Genomic DNA, 12688 nt, shown 5'->3' with positions numbered 1-12688 from the left:
TATAAGGTTGCACGTGGTGTGTGTCACCAGTCTCTCTCCCTTGAACAGAAAAAGAATCCCAGAATCATAGAATTGTTGTGGTTGGAAAAGACCTCTAAGGTCATCAAGGCCAACTGCTAACCCAGTACAACTGTGTTCACCAATAAATCATGTCACATCTGTATGTATTCTAATGTGGTGGTTTGAAAAAACACAGGAATTTCAAAAAGGCTAATTTAAAAGGTTTGTTACAATTTGTTCTAATGTGAGAGAGAAGAAGTTTTCAGACACACACACACATAACTTGGTATAGGAGGAGGGGAAATATACATTACAATTTATTATACACATATATATACATGTAACAACTTAACTATCTCTTCTATGGTAAAGCTATATATTTACATTAGATTAAGTCTCTCCTTTCTTTCAAAAAGAGTCCAGGAAGAAAGGAGAAGAGGTCCTTTTTCTTTACTTTTAGGCCACAGCTCTTCCAAATTAATTTTCAGCGGCTTTTAGAAGTGTCTCTTATTCTAAGGTAGCAATTTTGATTTGTTGTAGCTAGAATTCTTCTTTCTTCTAAGGGGTGTGGCGGGGTCGACCCCAACTTTTCACTCCTCGGCCACCTCATTCCGAGAGTATTACCGTAGGTTTCGTGGAACACCCATGTTATCATGTCTGCAGCACAGAGTGCTAGGGATTAAAGTTTAAAGTCTTTATCCCCTGCTTTTGCTCCGTGAACGTCCTGGCCCCTGAGCCCCAGCTTTCAGGAGACTTCTTCGGGGATTTCCACCCCTCCTCCCCGGAGTCAAAGAGTTCTAAGGGCTTTTAGTTTAGTTCTTACCCTAGAACTGATTCCAACTGATTCACTGGTGCTGCCACTTCAACTTGTCCCAGGCCACTCCATGACTGTGTGCTGCAGCCGCCTCCTAAAGGTCATGGCTGAACAGCTCGTCATGCTCCGGCCACTCCTCAATTCGTGCTGGCTCAGTTTCAGCGCTGCGAGGGGGGAGGAACTGCAACCCAGGGGGCCTTCCCGATCTTTCAGGGTCCCCCTTGGTCACTAGCAGCCACTCCATGGCTGGCTGCTCCTGGCCCGGCCGGCCAGGAGCCAGGGGGACAGGAGCTCCTTGGCCCCGCCACGAGGCGCGTTCAAAGCATGGCCACTTCTCCCTCTAGTTGCGCAGTTAAAAAAATTAAGCCCTTCTCTTCCGTTTTTGTGAGCATGTAATTTCCGCAAAAGCATAGGAGCTTTCAATTGGTTCAGTATTAAAAATAATAACCCCTGAGGAAAGGCCTTTTTTTCAAACCACCACATCTAAATACTTCCTGGGATGGTGACTCCATCACTTCCCTGTGCAGCCTGTTCCAATGCTTTGGCCACCCTTTCAGTGAAGAAATTTTTCCTCATATCTAATCTAAACCTCCCCTAGTGCAACGTGACGCCATATCCTCTTTTTGTCACTTGTTACTTGGGGGAAGAGGCCGACTCTCACCTGGCTACATCCTCCTTTCAGGTAGTTGTAGAGAGTGATAAGGTCCATCCCGAGCCTCCTTTTCTCCAGGCTAAACAACCCCAGCTCCCTCAGCTGCTCCTCATATAATTTGTGCTCCAGACCCTTCACCAGCTCCATTGCACTTCTCCAAATGCTCCAGCACCTCAATGTCCTTCTTGAAGTGGGGGCCCCAAAACTGGACACGCAATTTAAGGTGTGGCCTCACCAGTGCCGAGTACAGGGGTACAATTGCTCCCACACTATTGCTGATACAAGCCAGGGTGCCATTGGCCTTCTTGGGCACATGAGCACACTGCTGGCTCATGTTCAGCTGCTGTCAATCAGCACCTCCAGGTCCTTTTCTGCTAGACATCTTTCCAGCCTCCCTTCCGCAGGCCTGTAGTGCTGAATGGGGCTGTTGTGACCCAAGGGCAGAACCCAGCACTTTGCATTGTTGAACCTTGTCCAACTGGCCTTGGTCCATCAATCCAGCCTGTCCAGATGCCTCTGCAGAGCCTTTCTACCTCCCACACAACTTGGTGTCATCTGGAGACTGTGTACTCAATCCCCTCATCCAAATAATCAAAAAAGATATTAAACAATACTGACCATGACATTGAGCCCTGGGAAACCCCACTAGTGACTGACCACCACTTGGATGTAACTCCATTCACCACCACTCTCTGGGCCCAGCCATCCAGACAGTTTTTAACCCAACAAACAGTTCACCCACCTAAGCCATGAGCAGCCAGTTTCTCCAGGAGAATGCTGTGGGAGATAGTGTCAAAGTCTTTACTAAATTCCAGGCAGGCAATATCCACAGCCCTTCCCTCATCCATTAAGTGGGTCACCTTGTCATAGGTGGAGATCAGGTTGGTCAAGCACGACCTGCCTTTCACAAACCCATGCTGGCTGGGCCTGATCCTCTGATTGCCCTGCACATGCCACATGATGGCACTCAGGATGATCTGACGCATGACCTGCCCTGGCATCAAGGTTAGGCTGACAGGCCTGTAGTTCCCTGGATCCTCCTTCTGGCCCTTCTTGTAGAGGGGCACTACATTTACTTTGGAAAGGTGACTCAATTGCTGAGGCATTGTTTGGCATGAGTGAGGAGGATCTATCACTCTCAGATTGCTCTGAAAAATTTTGTGTCAGTTCCTCCACAGCTAAGACACAGACCTGTAGAGAGGGAGGAAGTTTATCTTTGTACTTGTGGAGATGTTTGACTAATCCATCCATAGTTGGTGCCCCTGTATTGATCCAGCTCATTATATCCAGGGTGCTGTCGTATGACATTGGTGCACTTTGTATAAACTTTCACCACGTGGACTGCAAACACCGTATTTCATCCAGCTCTTTGGATGCCTGGTCATTATCCAGGTTGCTATAGATCACCTCCGCCAAAGCTCAGATACTGGATATGTCATTCAATGTTGGTCCATTTACTTTACAAATTTGCAGATTCCTCATTGAAGGACTACTGGTACTTCACATGTGACAGGAGTCTCTGCCAAAGACTGAGAACTCATGCCACTTTGTCAGTGGCCTTGTCCTTAGCAAGGTATCCCAGCTGCTGGTCTTCCTTGCCCTCTAATTCCTGATTATTGGCCCCAATATCCAAACATGAGACTGACCTGTTGAGAATTTCTCACCTTGTTGACAGTTATAATCTTTTCACATATCTCATAGCTCACTTAGGGATAAGAATCATGTGGCTTCTGTCTCATTTATGTTCTCAGTCTCTTCCCCATCTACTGCAGTTAAGGGCTGCCTCCTCTGACTCTTTTTCCCACTTCCTCTTAGGAGAAACTTCTTCCCTTGCTAAACAAGCTGACTCCCATTTCCATTGTTTTTTTTGTTTACAGGGGCAACTGATATAGTCTTTTATTTAGCCACAGTATCTGTGGTATGTTTTCAGATCCAGACACCCTCTCTTCTTCTGGAGTGTCCTGCATATCAAGCAGCGTTTCGTAGGTGTTGATAAGGCCTCAACACACTGTGGTAACTTGTGCCTCTTTGAAATAGCTACAGCATTTTTTTTTTTTTCAAACATACTGTTACTTCATTAGGATCCTCCATTTGTCAGGGGGTGAAGTTCCAGACCATTGGATGCCACGGCCCAGTGGGAGAGGAATAGGGATGTGACACTGTACAGAGGGTTCTGACAAGGTGGAAGGTCAGGGTGCAATGGCCACTTTATTGAGGGGAACAAGGACTTATATAGGGTTCGGATGAGGGGCGGTCTGATAACCAGGGCGGAGCATGGGATTGACATCTCAGGGTATCACAGGATTGGGGAATGAGGGAAAGGTGGGAGGAACTTGGGAGGAGTTGAGCAGCAGGGACCAAAGGGAGCTCACTCCGCACTGCAGCACTCATTGGCCAATCAGTGTGGGATGAGCGGGAAAGCAGGGGAGAACAAGGTGGTAAACAACTTTTGGCCGGAAAGCATGAGGGCAAGTACAGACAAGCCCTAAACAATACAGACCAAGGGGATTAATACAGAAACATCTATGTAAGTGTACATAAAACATGGGATGAACTGGGGATTAACACGAAAGTCCATAGTTGTCTTTTCTAAGCTCCATATAAGTCTCTCCAAGCTTGGAAGCAATCCCACTCGCCCTGGTGTTCCTCCACAATTGCAGGTGAGGAATTTTCTAGATTTTTCTAGAATTTTCTTGTTCATATTCTCCCTCATGCTTACTAGCCATGACCACGCTGCCACAGGTCCTGGGTCATATCCCTTAATAGCTTGTTAGCCTTAGAAAAAGGCAAAACAATATTCCTAATAAATACCAATGAAAGTATTTTAACTACACAAGGATTTTCAAGATACTGAAAAGTTATTGTAATGAGGGAGAAAACATCAGAGAAGAAGATGGTAAACCCAAGAAAAGTGATATAAATGAAAACAATTGCTTATTCCCAAATGACCAATCCCACCAACCTTCCCTCTGTTCTATATGCTGAGCATAGAGTTGTATGTAGTGTAATATCCCTTTGACCAGCTGGCGTTAGCTGTCCCAGCTGTATCCCCTCTCAGCTCCTTGTAAACCCTCAGCCCGCTCACTAGTGGGGTGGGGTGAGGAGCAGAAAAGGCCTTGACTCTGTGTAAGCACTGCTCAGCAGTAAAGAAAGCATTTCTGTAATAGCAACACTGCTTTCAGCACAAATCCAAAACACAGTCCCATAGCAGCTACCGTGAAGAAACTTAACTCTATCCCAGCCAAAACTAGTACACCCGGTCAAAATCCTGCATATTCACAACTTTTTATTGACATTTGCAAATATGGGTTTATCAATGGAGAGCAGTCAAATGAAAATCTCCGGGTATTAAAAATGAAGTGATTTAGAACTAGCCAGAGAGGGTATAAGGCAGAGGAGACCTTATGTCAGTTCTATCTTTACATCTGGGAGCCTATTAGGGAAATGCATGCAAAACCATACCATAAGCTATGCCTTGACATGTAGGGAGAGCAGAACAAAATCGTGCATGTCTTGGGAGGTAAAAGTACTGCTGGCCACAAATCCCACACATTTCAGTTTGATTTCTGCTCACTAGATGGCAGCAGATTCAAAAGAATTGCTGAAAAACTGTAGCTCATGGGTAGAAAAACTACCCATGAAAACTGAGTTTAAAGACATGCTTATGCAGAAAAATTAAGGTGCCATAATAAAATGTGATAAAAATTTATCTAATCTGGATAAGGCAGGATGGAAATGGTAGCACAGCCTTCAGTCTGGTCCGATAAGTACAGTCTTATGTCACAACTTCTGAACAATCTTTAGATTGCTGGCCCTCCTAGGCTGAGGTTTCTCCCATTCTTTCCCCAGGCTCGCTAGATTAAAGCTAGCATGTCTAGCTTCCCTGTGCCACATCCAAGAGCTCTATGTCAGTAGAATCTAAGACAATTTATTAGAATAGTTTCCCACTCTGTGAAAGACTTTCTTATTCTAATGGTCTTTCTCCCAAATGCTTTCTTTGCCCTGAAGTACAGAGGCTGTAAAACAGAGGCTCACAAAATATATTTAGCTAACTATCACCATTATCTTAAAAAGCTCCAGAAGACCTCCATATCTGATCTTTTCCTAAAAACTGATTCAGTTGCTATACCTGTTATAAAATTCATAAATTGAGAAATAGAGGGCCTGAGGAAAAATTTCATAAATTGAAAGGGTAACACCTTCTGCTGGTGTAGATGGAGTTAGAAGACATGTCTGTCAAGGGACATGGATCTGAAAACTTCATTCTAGTTCCAAAGGTTTGTCAATATCACAGCCACAGAATCACAGAATAGCTGAAATTCGAAGGGACCTCTTGAGATCCTCTAGTCTACCCATCTCTGTCAAGAGTTACCTGAAGCAAGTTACATAAGACCATGTCCAGCTGGATTTTGAGTATCTCAAAGGATGGAGATGCTGCCCTCTGAGCAACTGTGCCAGATTTGACTACCTTCACAATAAAAAAGTGTTTTCAGATGGAACTAAATGTTCTAATTCGTACTCACGGTCTCTTGTCCTTTCAATGGACACCAATAAAAAGTGCCTGTCTCTGTCATCTCTGCTCTCCCACATCAGGTAGTTATATACACTGATGAGATGCCCTTGAGAATTCTCTTTTTCAGCTGAAGAGGCCAGCTCTTCTCACCCTCTTCTTGTATGAAAGATGCTGCAACCCCTTCATCATCTTTGTGCCCCTTTGTAGGGCTTGCTTCACTATGCTTGTGTTTGTTTTTGTTTTGGGGAGTCCAGAACATGGCCCAGCACTCCAGATATGTCTCGTCAGTGCTGAGTAGAGCAAAAGGATCATCTTCCTCAACCTGCTTGCAATGTTCTTTCCAGGAAGCTGTTGACCTTTTTTGCCTCAAGGGCACATTGTTGGCTCATAGTCAATTTGGTGTGCACAAGACCACCAGTCCCTTCTCTGCAGAGTTGGTTTTCAGCCAGGTCAGCACCCAGCATGTATTTGTCCATGGTATTTTTCCTCCCCAGGAGTAGGACTTTGCACTTCATTTGTTGAACTTCATAAAGTTCCTCTGACCCAGTTTTACCGGCCTGTCCAGGACCCTCTGGCATATCATCCTCTCCTCACAGTTTTGTACTCTCTGCAGACTTGGCAAGAGTGCGCTCTTTACCAGTGTCTAGGTCATTTGTGGCAATGTCAAACACTAGTAGCCCCAGTATTAATCCATAGAGCCCACCACTAGGAAACGACCTCCAGGTGGGCTTTGTGCCACCGATCACAATCCTAAAGCTAGAATATGAGAAACAACTACACAGTCAAACCCTCCTGACAAAAGCTTACATGTCAAACCTGTGGTGCAAGGAAATAGCAAAATGGTTCATGTGCTGGTACAGCCTACAGTCTCTCACCACATGTACTAAATGATACTGGCAAGGAGACTTTCTAATCTTCAGCACCATGTCTACAACAAGGCTTCTGCTGGCATAAGCAGAATGCTTATTCCACGCCACTGTGAAGCGTAAACTGGGCTTAATATGTGAAGGGGTAATGAAGCCCGTTTGTGATACTGTTTAATGGCAGACATTCCAGGATATGTGCTCACCCCATAAAACAGATGTCTCCTACTCTCAGAGCAACCAGGGGATTTTGACAAAATTGCTGATGTTATGGAAAATATTAAGCAATAATCCTTTCCATCAGCCTAAATCCCGGTTCTTCAGCTAGCTAAAAACACTGTAAGTCTATTATTAGGTGGATAGTTTTATAACTCTCACATGTTTATTAATTCCCAGGTTAATGTATTTTTTGGACATTATAATAAATTAGAGGAACAGAACATGGCAAGTTACTCATTGTGAGAATTTCTTGTTGTAAAAAGTATATAGATAGCATTGACTTCCCTAGTTTATAAGAAGCATTACTTTATAAAAAGACTTAAATACTTTAAGTAAATACAGCGTATATACATGTACTTACCTATATGTATGCACATGTGAATATGTAAATCTGAGGAGTCAGATACTCAGTTCATTTGAACTGATGTATTTCTACTGACTGGCAAAATAGAAAACAACCACAATTCAGGAAACAATATTGTCCAAAGATCCTTTTACACTAAGATTTTCTCAAGTTGATTGCCTATAACAACTGGGCTGTAATACTCAAAATGCAATCTGTGTAGTCATAAATATTGATCTTCAATTCAGCACTTCCTGAATTCAATGGTGGTGCTAAGTATCTCTAAAAATCAGACCGGCTGTGTAAGATGATGTGTTATCTTTAGGTATTTAAATTGAAAATATTTGCTTCAGTTTTAAAGTAAACTCTTGTTGTGGTTGTGCTTTTTTACCATGGGTTGTTACAAGTGAGAAGCTACAAACAGATGAGAGACAATATGGCTTTGTACTATTGCTCTTTTTGGGGGGAAAGTTTGCCAAGCTTTCCCTCCAAAAGCTACTTTTGGAGTACTAACGATAACAGTTACACAGCAGGACAGGACCCAGAAAATTATTCAGTTCTGGACGTTATCTCGTGTCACAGTCCAGCACAAGTGTAGGTGAACACAGCTGTGTTGGAAGTGGCCCCCATGGGTTCACTGAAGGACCTGCACTGGCCCCTGTGGTGGGACAGCGCATCCTCTGTACCCCTACAGCTGTGTCTTCTGCCTCAGCCACTCTGGATAAACAGAGAAAGATGGGATTTCTACTGCAGACCTGTTGAAGGCTGGATGCCCTATTTGTGCCAAAGTGGAACATGAAGGGTTTTCAGATGTCCACTGGGAACAAGTATTGCCTCTCTGCTGGGGCTGTTGGATGCCTGAAAACCCAGTGTAAGTATCCAAAGTCCCCCAAATCTTCCCAGAAAAGACTTCAGGCTGGAAAAGAGGACGTAGCTGAGAAAATCAAAGAACAGCTCAGTCTGGAAGTCACAAAAAGGAATAAAGAGAACTACTGAATAAGATAACTTTTTTGGCTAGTTTTCATTTGCAAGCCTGTGTATTCTTAAGAGGGCAGTTGAATGAGGAAATGTGAGTTTAGCTCCAGTCAGCTTTACCTACGTAGTGCTGGCATTTAAGGAATTGTTAGCGTTGTTATGGAATGGTTTTCCAAGCAGTGGAGACACATTATGTGAGAAAAGGTCTGCCTTCCCTTTAAAAGGAAACAGGAAAACAATACTGCATAAAAGAAAAACAAATTCTACTGTGTTTTTTGTATTCCTATCAAAATATTCATTTCAGATTGTCCAGCATTAGAAATACGTTGTATTATCTTTTCACATGCATCAAGTTATTTGTATTTAGGCGAGTTTAAAAAGCCTCTTGAGTATATGAGGAATGTAGGAAGATGTAAATATTTCTGAAATGGGGAAGCTATAAAAGTGGACAGTCTTGAGCCAAAAGCGTTGATTGCCTTTCTGATGCTGCATCATTAGATATGTAGATTAGAGGATTATTTGGAACGAAACAATGAGGTTTTCCCTGAACATACTGATATATATTATTATTTATAATTTCCAAGGAAGTGTGTAAGGAATTTGGTTGCTAAAATTGGAGATGCAAGCTGTTGCACACAACACTGCTGGATGTTTGATATATGTACCCTTGCCCTCAGTCTGGAGAAAATCAGTTCTTACCTTTAACAGTTGCATTGTGGCAAATAACAGTGAGCCAACATTATAAATAAACTCAGAGTAGTTTCAGGCTTCTCTGTAGCATAGGCAACACTGAATTTTGCTTCTTTACAGGTGAAAGCAAGATAACTCTTCGGGGGCAGAAAAGTGTGGTTTTATGGTAGTGTTAGATCTGATGCTGGTGAGAAAGATGAAGAAAGTTGGGAGAGATGATTTGGAGGTAGGAGAAAGGAGCTCAGAGGAGTCCTGGTGGTCTGGGGAGCTGTTGGAAGGACAAAAAAGGATAAGTGGCATTTCAGGAAAGTTGTTTTAGGAACATGGCCAAAGCTGCACAGTTACTTCTAGGAGAGGTGGGAGATCACTAAGGACCTGAGGTGACAGGTACTTGGGCAATAGAAAGGACATGAAGCTGTCACAGCTGAATGATGGTGAAGGCAGGACTGCAACAAGCAGTCTGGGATGAACCTCCTTCGTTAGCACACATTCCTCCGATCCCACATGTTGCTATTCTTTATGACTTTGGGTGTTGCACTGATCTCTTGAGGTTCAACAAGGCCAAGTGCCAGGTCCTGCACTTTGGCCACAACAACCCTCTGCAGCGCTACAGGCTGGGCACAGAGTGGCTGGAGAGCAGCCAGGCAGAGAGGAACCTGGGAGTTTGGATTGACAGGAAGCTGAACATGAGCCAGCAGTGTGCCCAGGTGGCCAAGAAGGCCAATGGCATCCTGGCCTGTGTCAGGAACAGTGTGGCCAGCAGGACCAGGGAAGTGATTCTTCCCCTGTACTCAGCGCTGGTGAGGCCACACCTGGAGTGCTGTGTCCAGTTCTGGGCCCCTCAGTTCAGGAAGGACATTGAGGTGCTGGAGCAGGTCCAGAGAAGAGCAACAAGGCTGGTGAAGGGACTCAAGCACAAGTCCTGTGAGGAGAGGCTGAGGGAGCTGGGGCTGTTCAGCCTGGAGAAGAGGAGGCTCAGGGGAGAGCTCATCACTCTCTATAACTCCCTGAAAGGAGGTTGTATCTGGATCCCTTTCCCCACCCACGACGTGGTGGAGCCCAGTTCTAGTTCCTTCTCCATCTGAAGAACCATTCCGACGTCTTGAGGGACGGGGAAAGGGGACTCCAGCGACAGGGTTTTTCAGGCCCCGAGCCTGGAGGGGAGAGGTGCCCTCCCCTCCCCCCAGCACCCACGTGGCTCCATGGCAGGCACAGAGACAGCACACCGGCGTGGAGAGGAGGCAAGAGAGACTTTATTGTTGGGGGATGTCACATTTATAGGGTTAGGGAGAATCACAGGTTAACCAATTAGAAGTCTCAAGGGGCTTACAGGAACACCCAATCACAGGAAGGGGTTAACAAGGACCAATGGCAAACACCTCAGGACACTTTCCCAGGACATTCCTGCATGGGAGATAACAGTTGCTGTGGGGGGTGTTGGGAAGAAAAAACACATGTTTGCAAAGAGACCACAAAAAGCCATTTTAAGACATGTTTAAACAACAGTTTTCCCATATAATGCAGGTTTAGTGCCACAGTTGTAGCCAGTGGAGGTTGGTCTCTTTTCCCAGGCAGCTATCAGCAAGACAAGAGGGCATGGTCTCAAGTTGTGCCAGGGGAGGTTTAGGTTAGATATTAGAAAGAATTTCTTTACAGAGAGGGTAATCAGACATTGGAATGGGCTGCTCAGGGAAGTAGTGGATTGTCCGTCCCTGGAGGTTTTTAAGATGAGATTTGATGTGACACTTAGTGCCATGGTCTAGCAATCGCAGCAGTAGTGGATCAAGGGTTGGACTTGATGATCTCGGAGGTCCCTTCCAACCCAGCTGATTCTATGATTCTTTACCCAGCTGTTGCTTCGTACCTCTTTGACCCTTTTATGCCTTCTGAGGATCTGCAGTAGTAATGGAGCAGCTGGAGGGAGAAGACAATACTCCTTAGGCTCCTCTGAAACACCTATGACCAGACGGCATATGACTTTCTTGTGTCACCTCTTGGTGCTTGAATGGAGACAGATACCAAAAGGAGTTTGCTCCTTTGGCCAGGGCTACACATTTTAAAGGAATTTTTCTCACTCTGTCCTCCTCTTGTCTTCCTCAAATGTGTAATTTCAAGCTATGGCCTAATTGTCTGAAGTGGTTTCTGAGGTTGTTATCTTATAAACAGGCTGAAGTTCAGAAAGAGTGGATAAGGCTAGCTGTTATATTTTAATCATTAGATTCTCCCCAAAACTAAATTTATATTGCCCCAAACAAACTTTGCTTTATAGTAATCCCAAAGGCTATGGCTATGCCTCAGAAGGAGAGTGCCTTCAAAATCTTGAATATACAAATATACCATATACAAATCTTGAATGCACAAAATATTCGGTATACATTTATACAAAATCTCAAATATATGATCTTGGATGTATATCTGGAAAGTATCTGAGACACATGCTCTGATATCATTTATGCATGTTGTATTGTAATCTACAGTAGTTTCATAAATAATGAATATTATTTATGAGTAAAGAAGGTTTCAACAAGAAAATGGAAACACTCTTTGGCTCTATGTAGTATTTCCCTGGAATTTCAATAGTTGTAGTAAGGATAAGAAATGGACATTCAGCTCTCAGATGGATTACTGGCACTTCTGTCCTTCCTTTGTCTGTGCCGGATCTGGCTGTGTGTCTGAGAACGCGCGTCTTTCCTTGTGTGCTGGTGTGTTTGGGATCATGAAAGACTGTGTTAGCGATGGCAGCTAGTTACTGCAAGACCACAAGAGGGACCCAAAGACATGCACTGCTTTCTGGTATCTCCTGCAAACTCGAAGGATCGTTAGCTTCCAGCTTGGGTTTTCAGAAAGCAGCTTATTTTGTTTTAGCTTTCAGGAATTTTACTATGACTCACCTATAAGCTTTTGAAGGGAAGTCTGAGAAGAACGCTTAGATAAAAGGCTGCTGTAGATAACAACTTTGTCATGGCTGCCAGGTGAACTAGGGAAGGCTGTGTGGCATCTAGACTGATAGTTGTAAACCATCTGAAGATATGTAGAAAGAAGGCATCTGCACTCATGTATTATACTGCAGGTGCATACAGGAAAAATATTGAGGAAAATTAGGATCTGGAATTTTCCCTTTATTAGTATTTTTGAACATTCAGCCAAGCAGAAAACTGCAGATGTGATGGGACAGTTCCATAAATTAGAGGAAAAACTTACCAAAAGTAAAGTTGCTCCATAAACATAATAAATTGGAGACACTCTGTATTATGCAGCTTTGCTGCTGCAGTAACTCACTGTTCCTCCAACAGCTGTGCTGACTCTAAATTGTACACGGCATGTGCAACCAGGGTATGTCTTTTGTAGCAGTGAAAAACATCCTTGATATGGTCTGGTTTGGTCTGGAAAGAGCAGCACTATGTGGATTTAGCTGCCTCAGACACCTCATTAAGTAGTCCTGAGAAAAGTGTCCCTCAGTGAAGAGGTCTCAGATACCTTCTTCTTTGGGACTGCTACCTTTCTGTTTCACACTGGTCAGGAGATGTGAGGCAGGATTATGTCCATAAGGCTGACTCCTGGTGCTCATATACACTATTTTATTCAATGTAAATAATAGCCATGTTTTTCTATGTACAAG

Source organism: Pipra filicauda, unplaced genomic scaffold, assembly GCF_003945595.2.
Source record: "Pipra filicauda isolate LSUMZ 115617 unplaced genomic scaffold, ASM394559v2 scaffold191_size1418713_pilon, whole genome shotgun sequence".
Lineage (NCBI taxonomy): Eukaryota > Metazoa > Chordata > Aves > Passeriformes > Pipridae > Pipra > Pipra filicauda.
Note: the sequence above shows the minus strand (reverse complement) of the source record.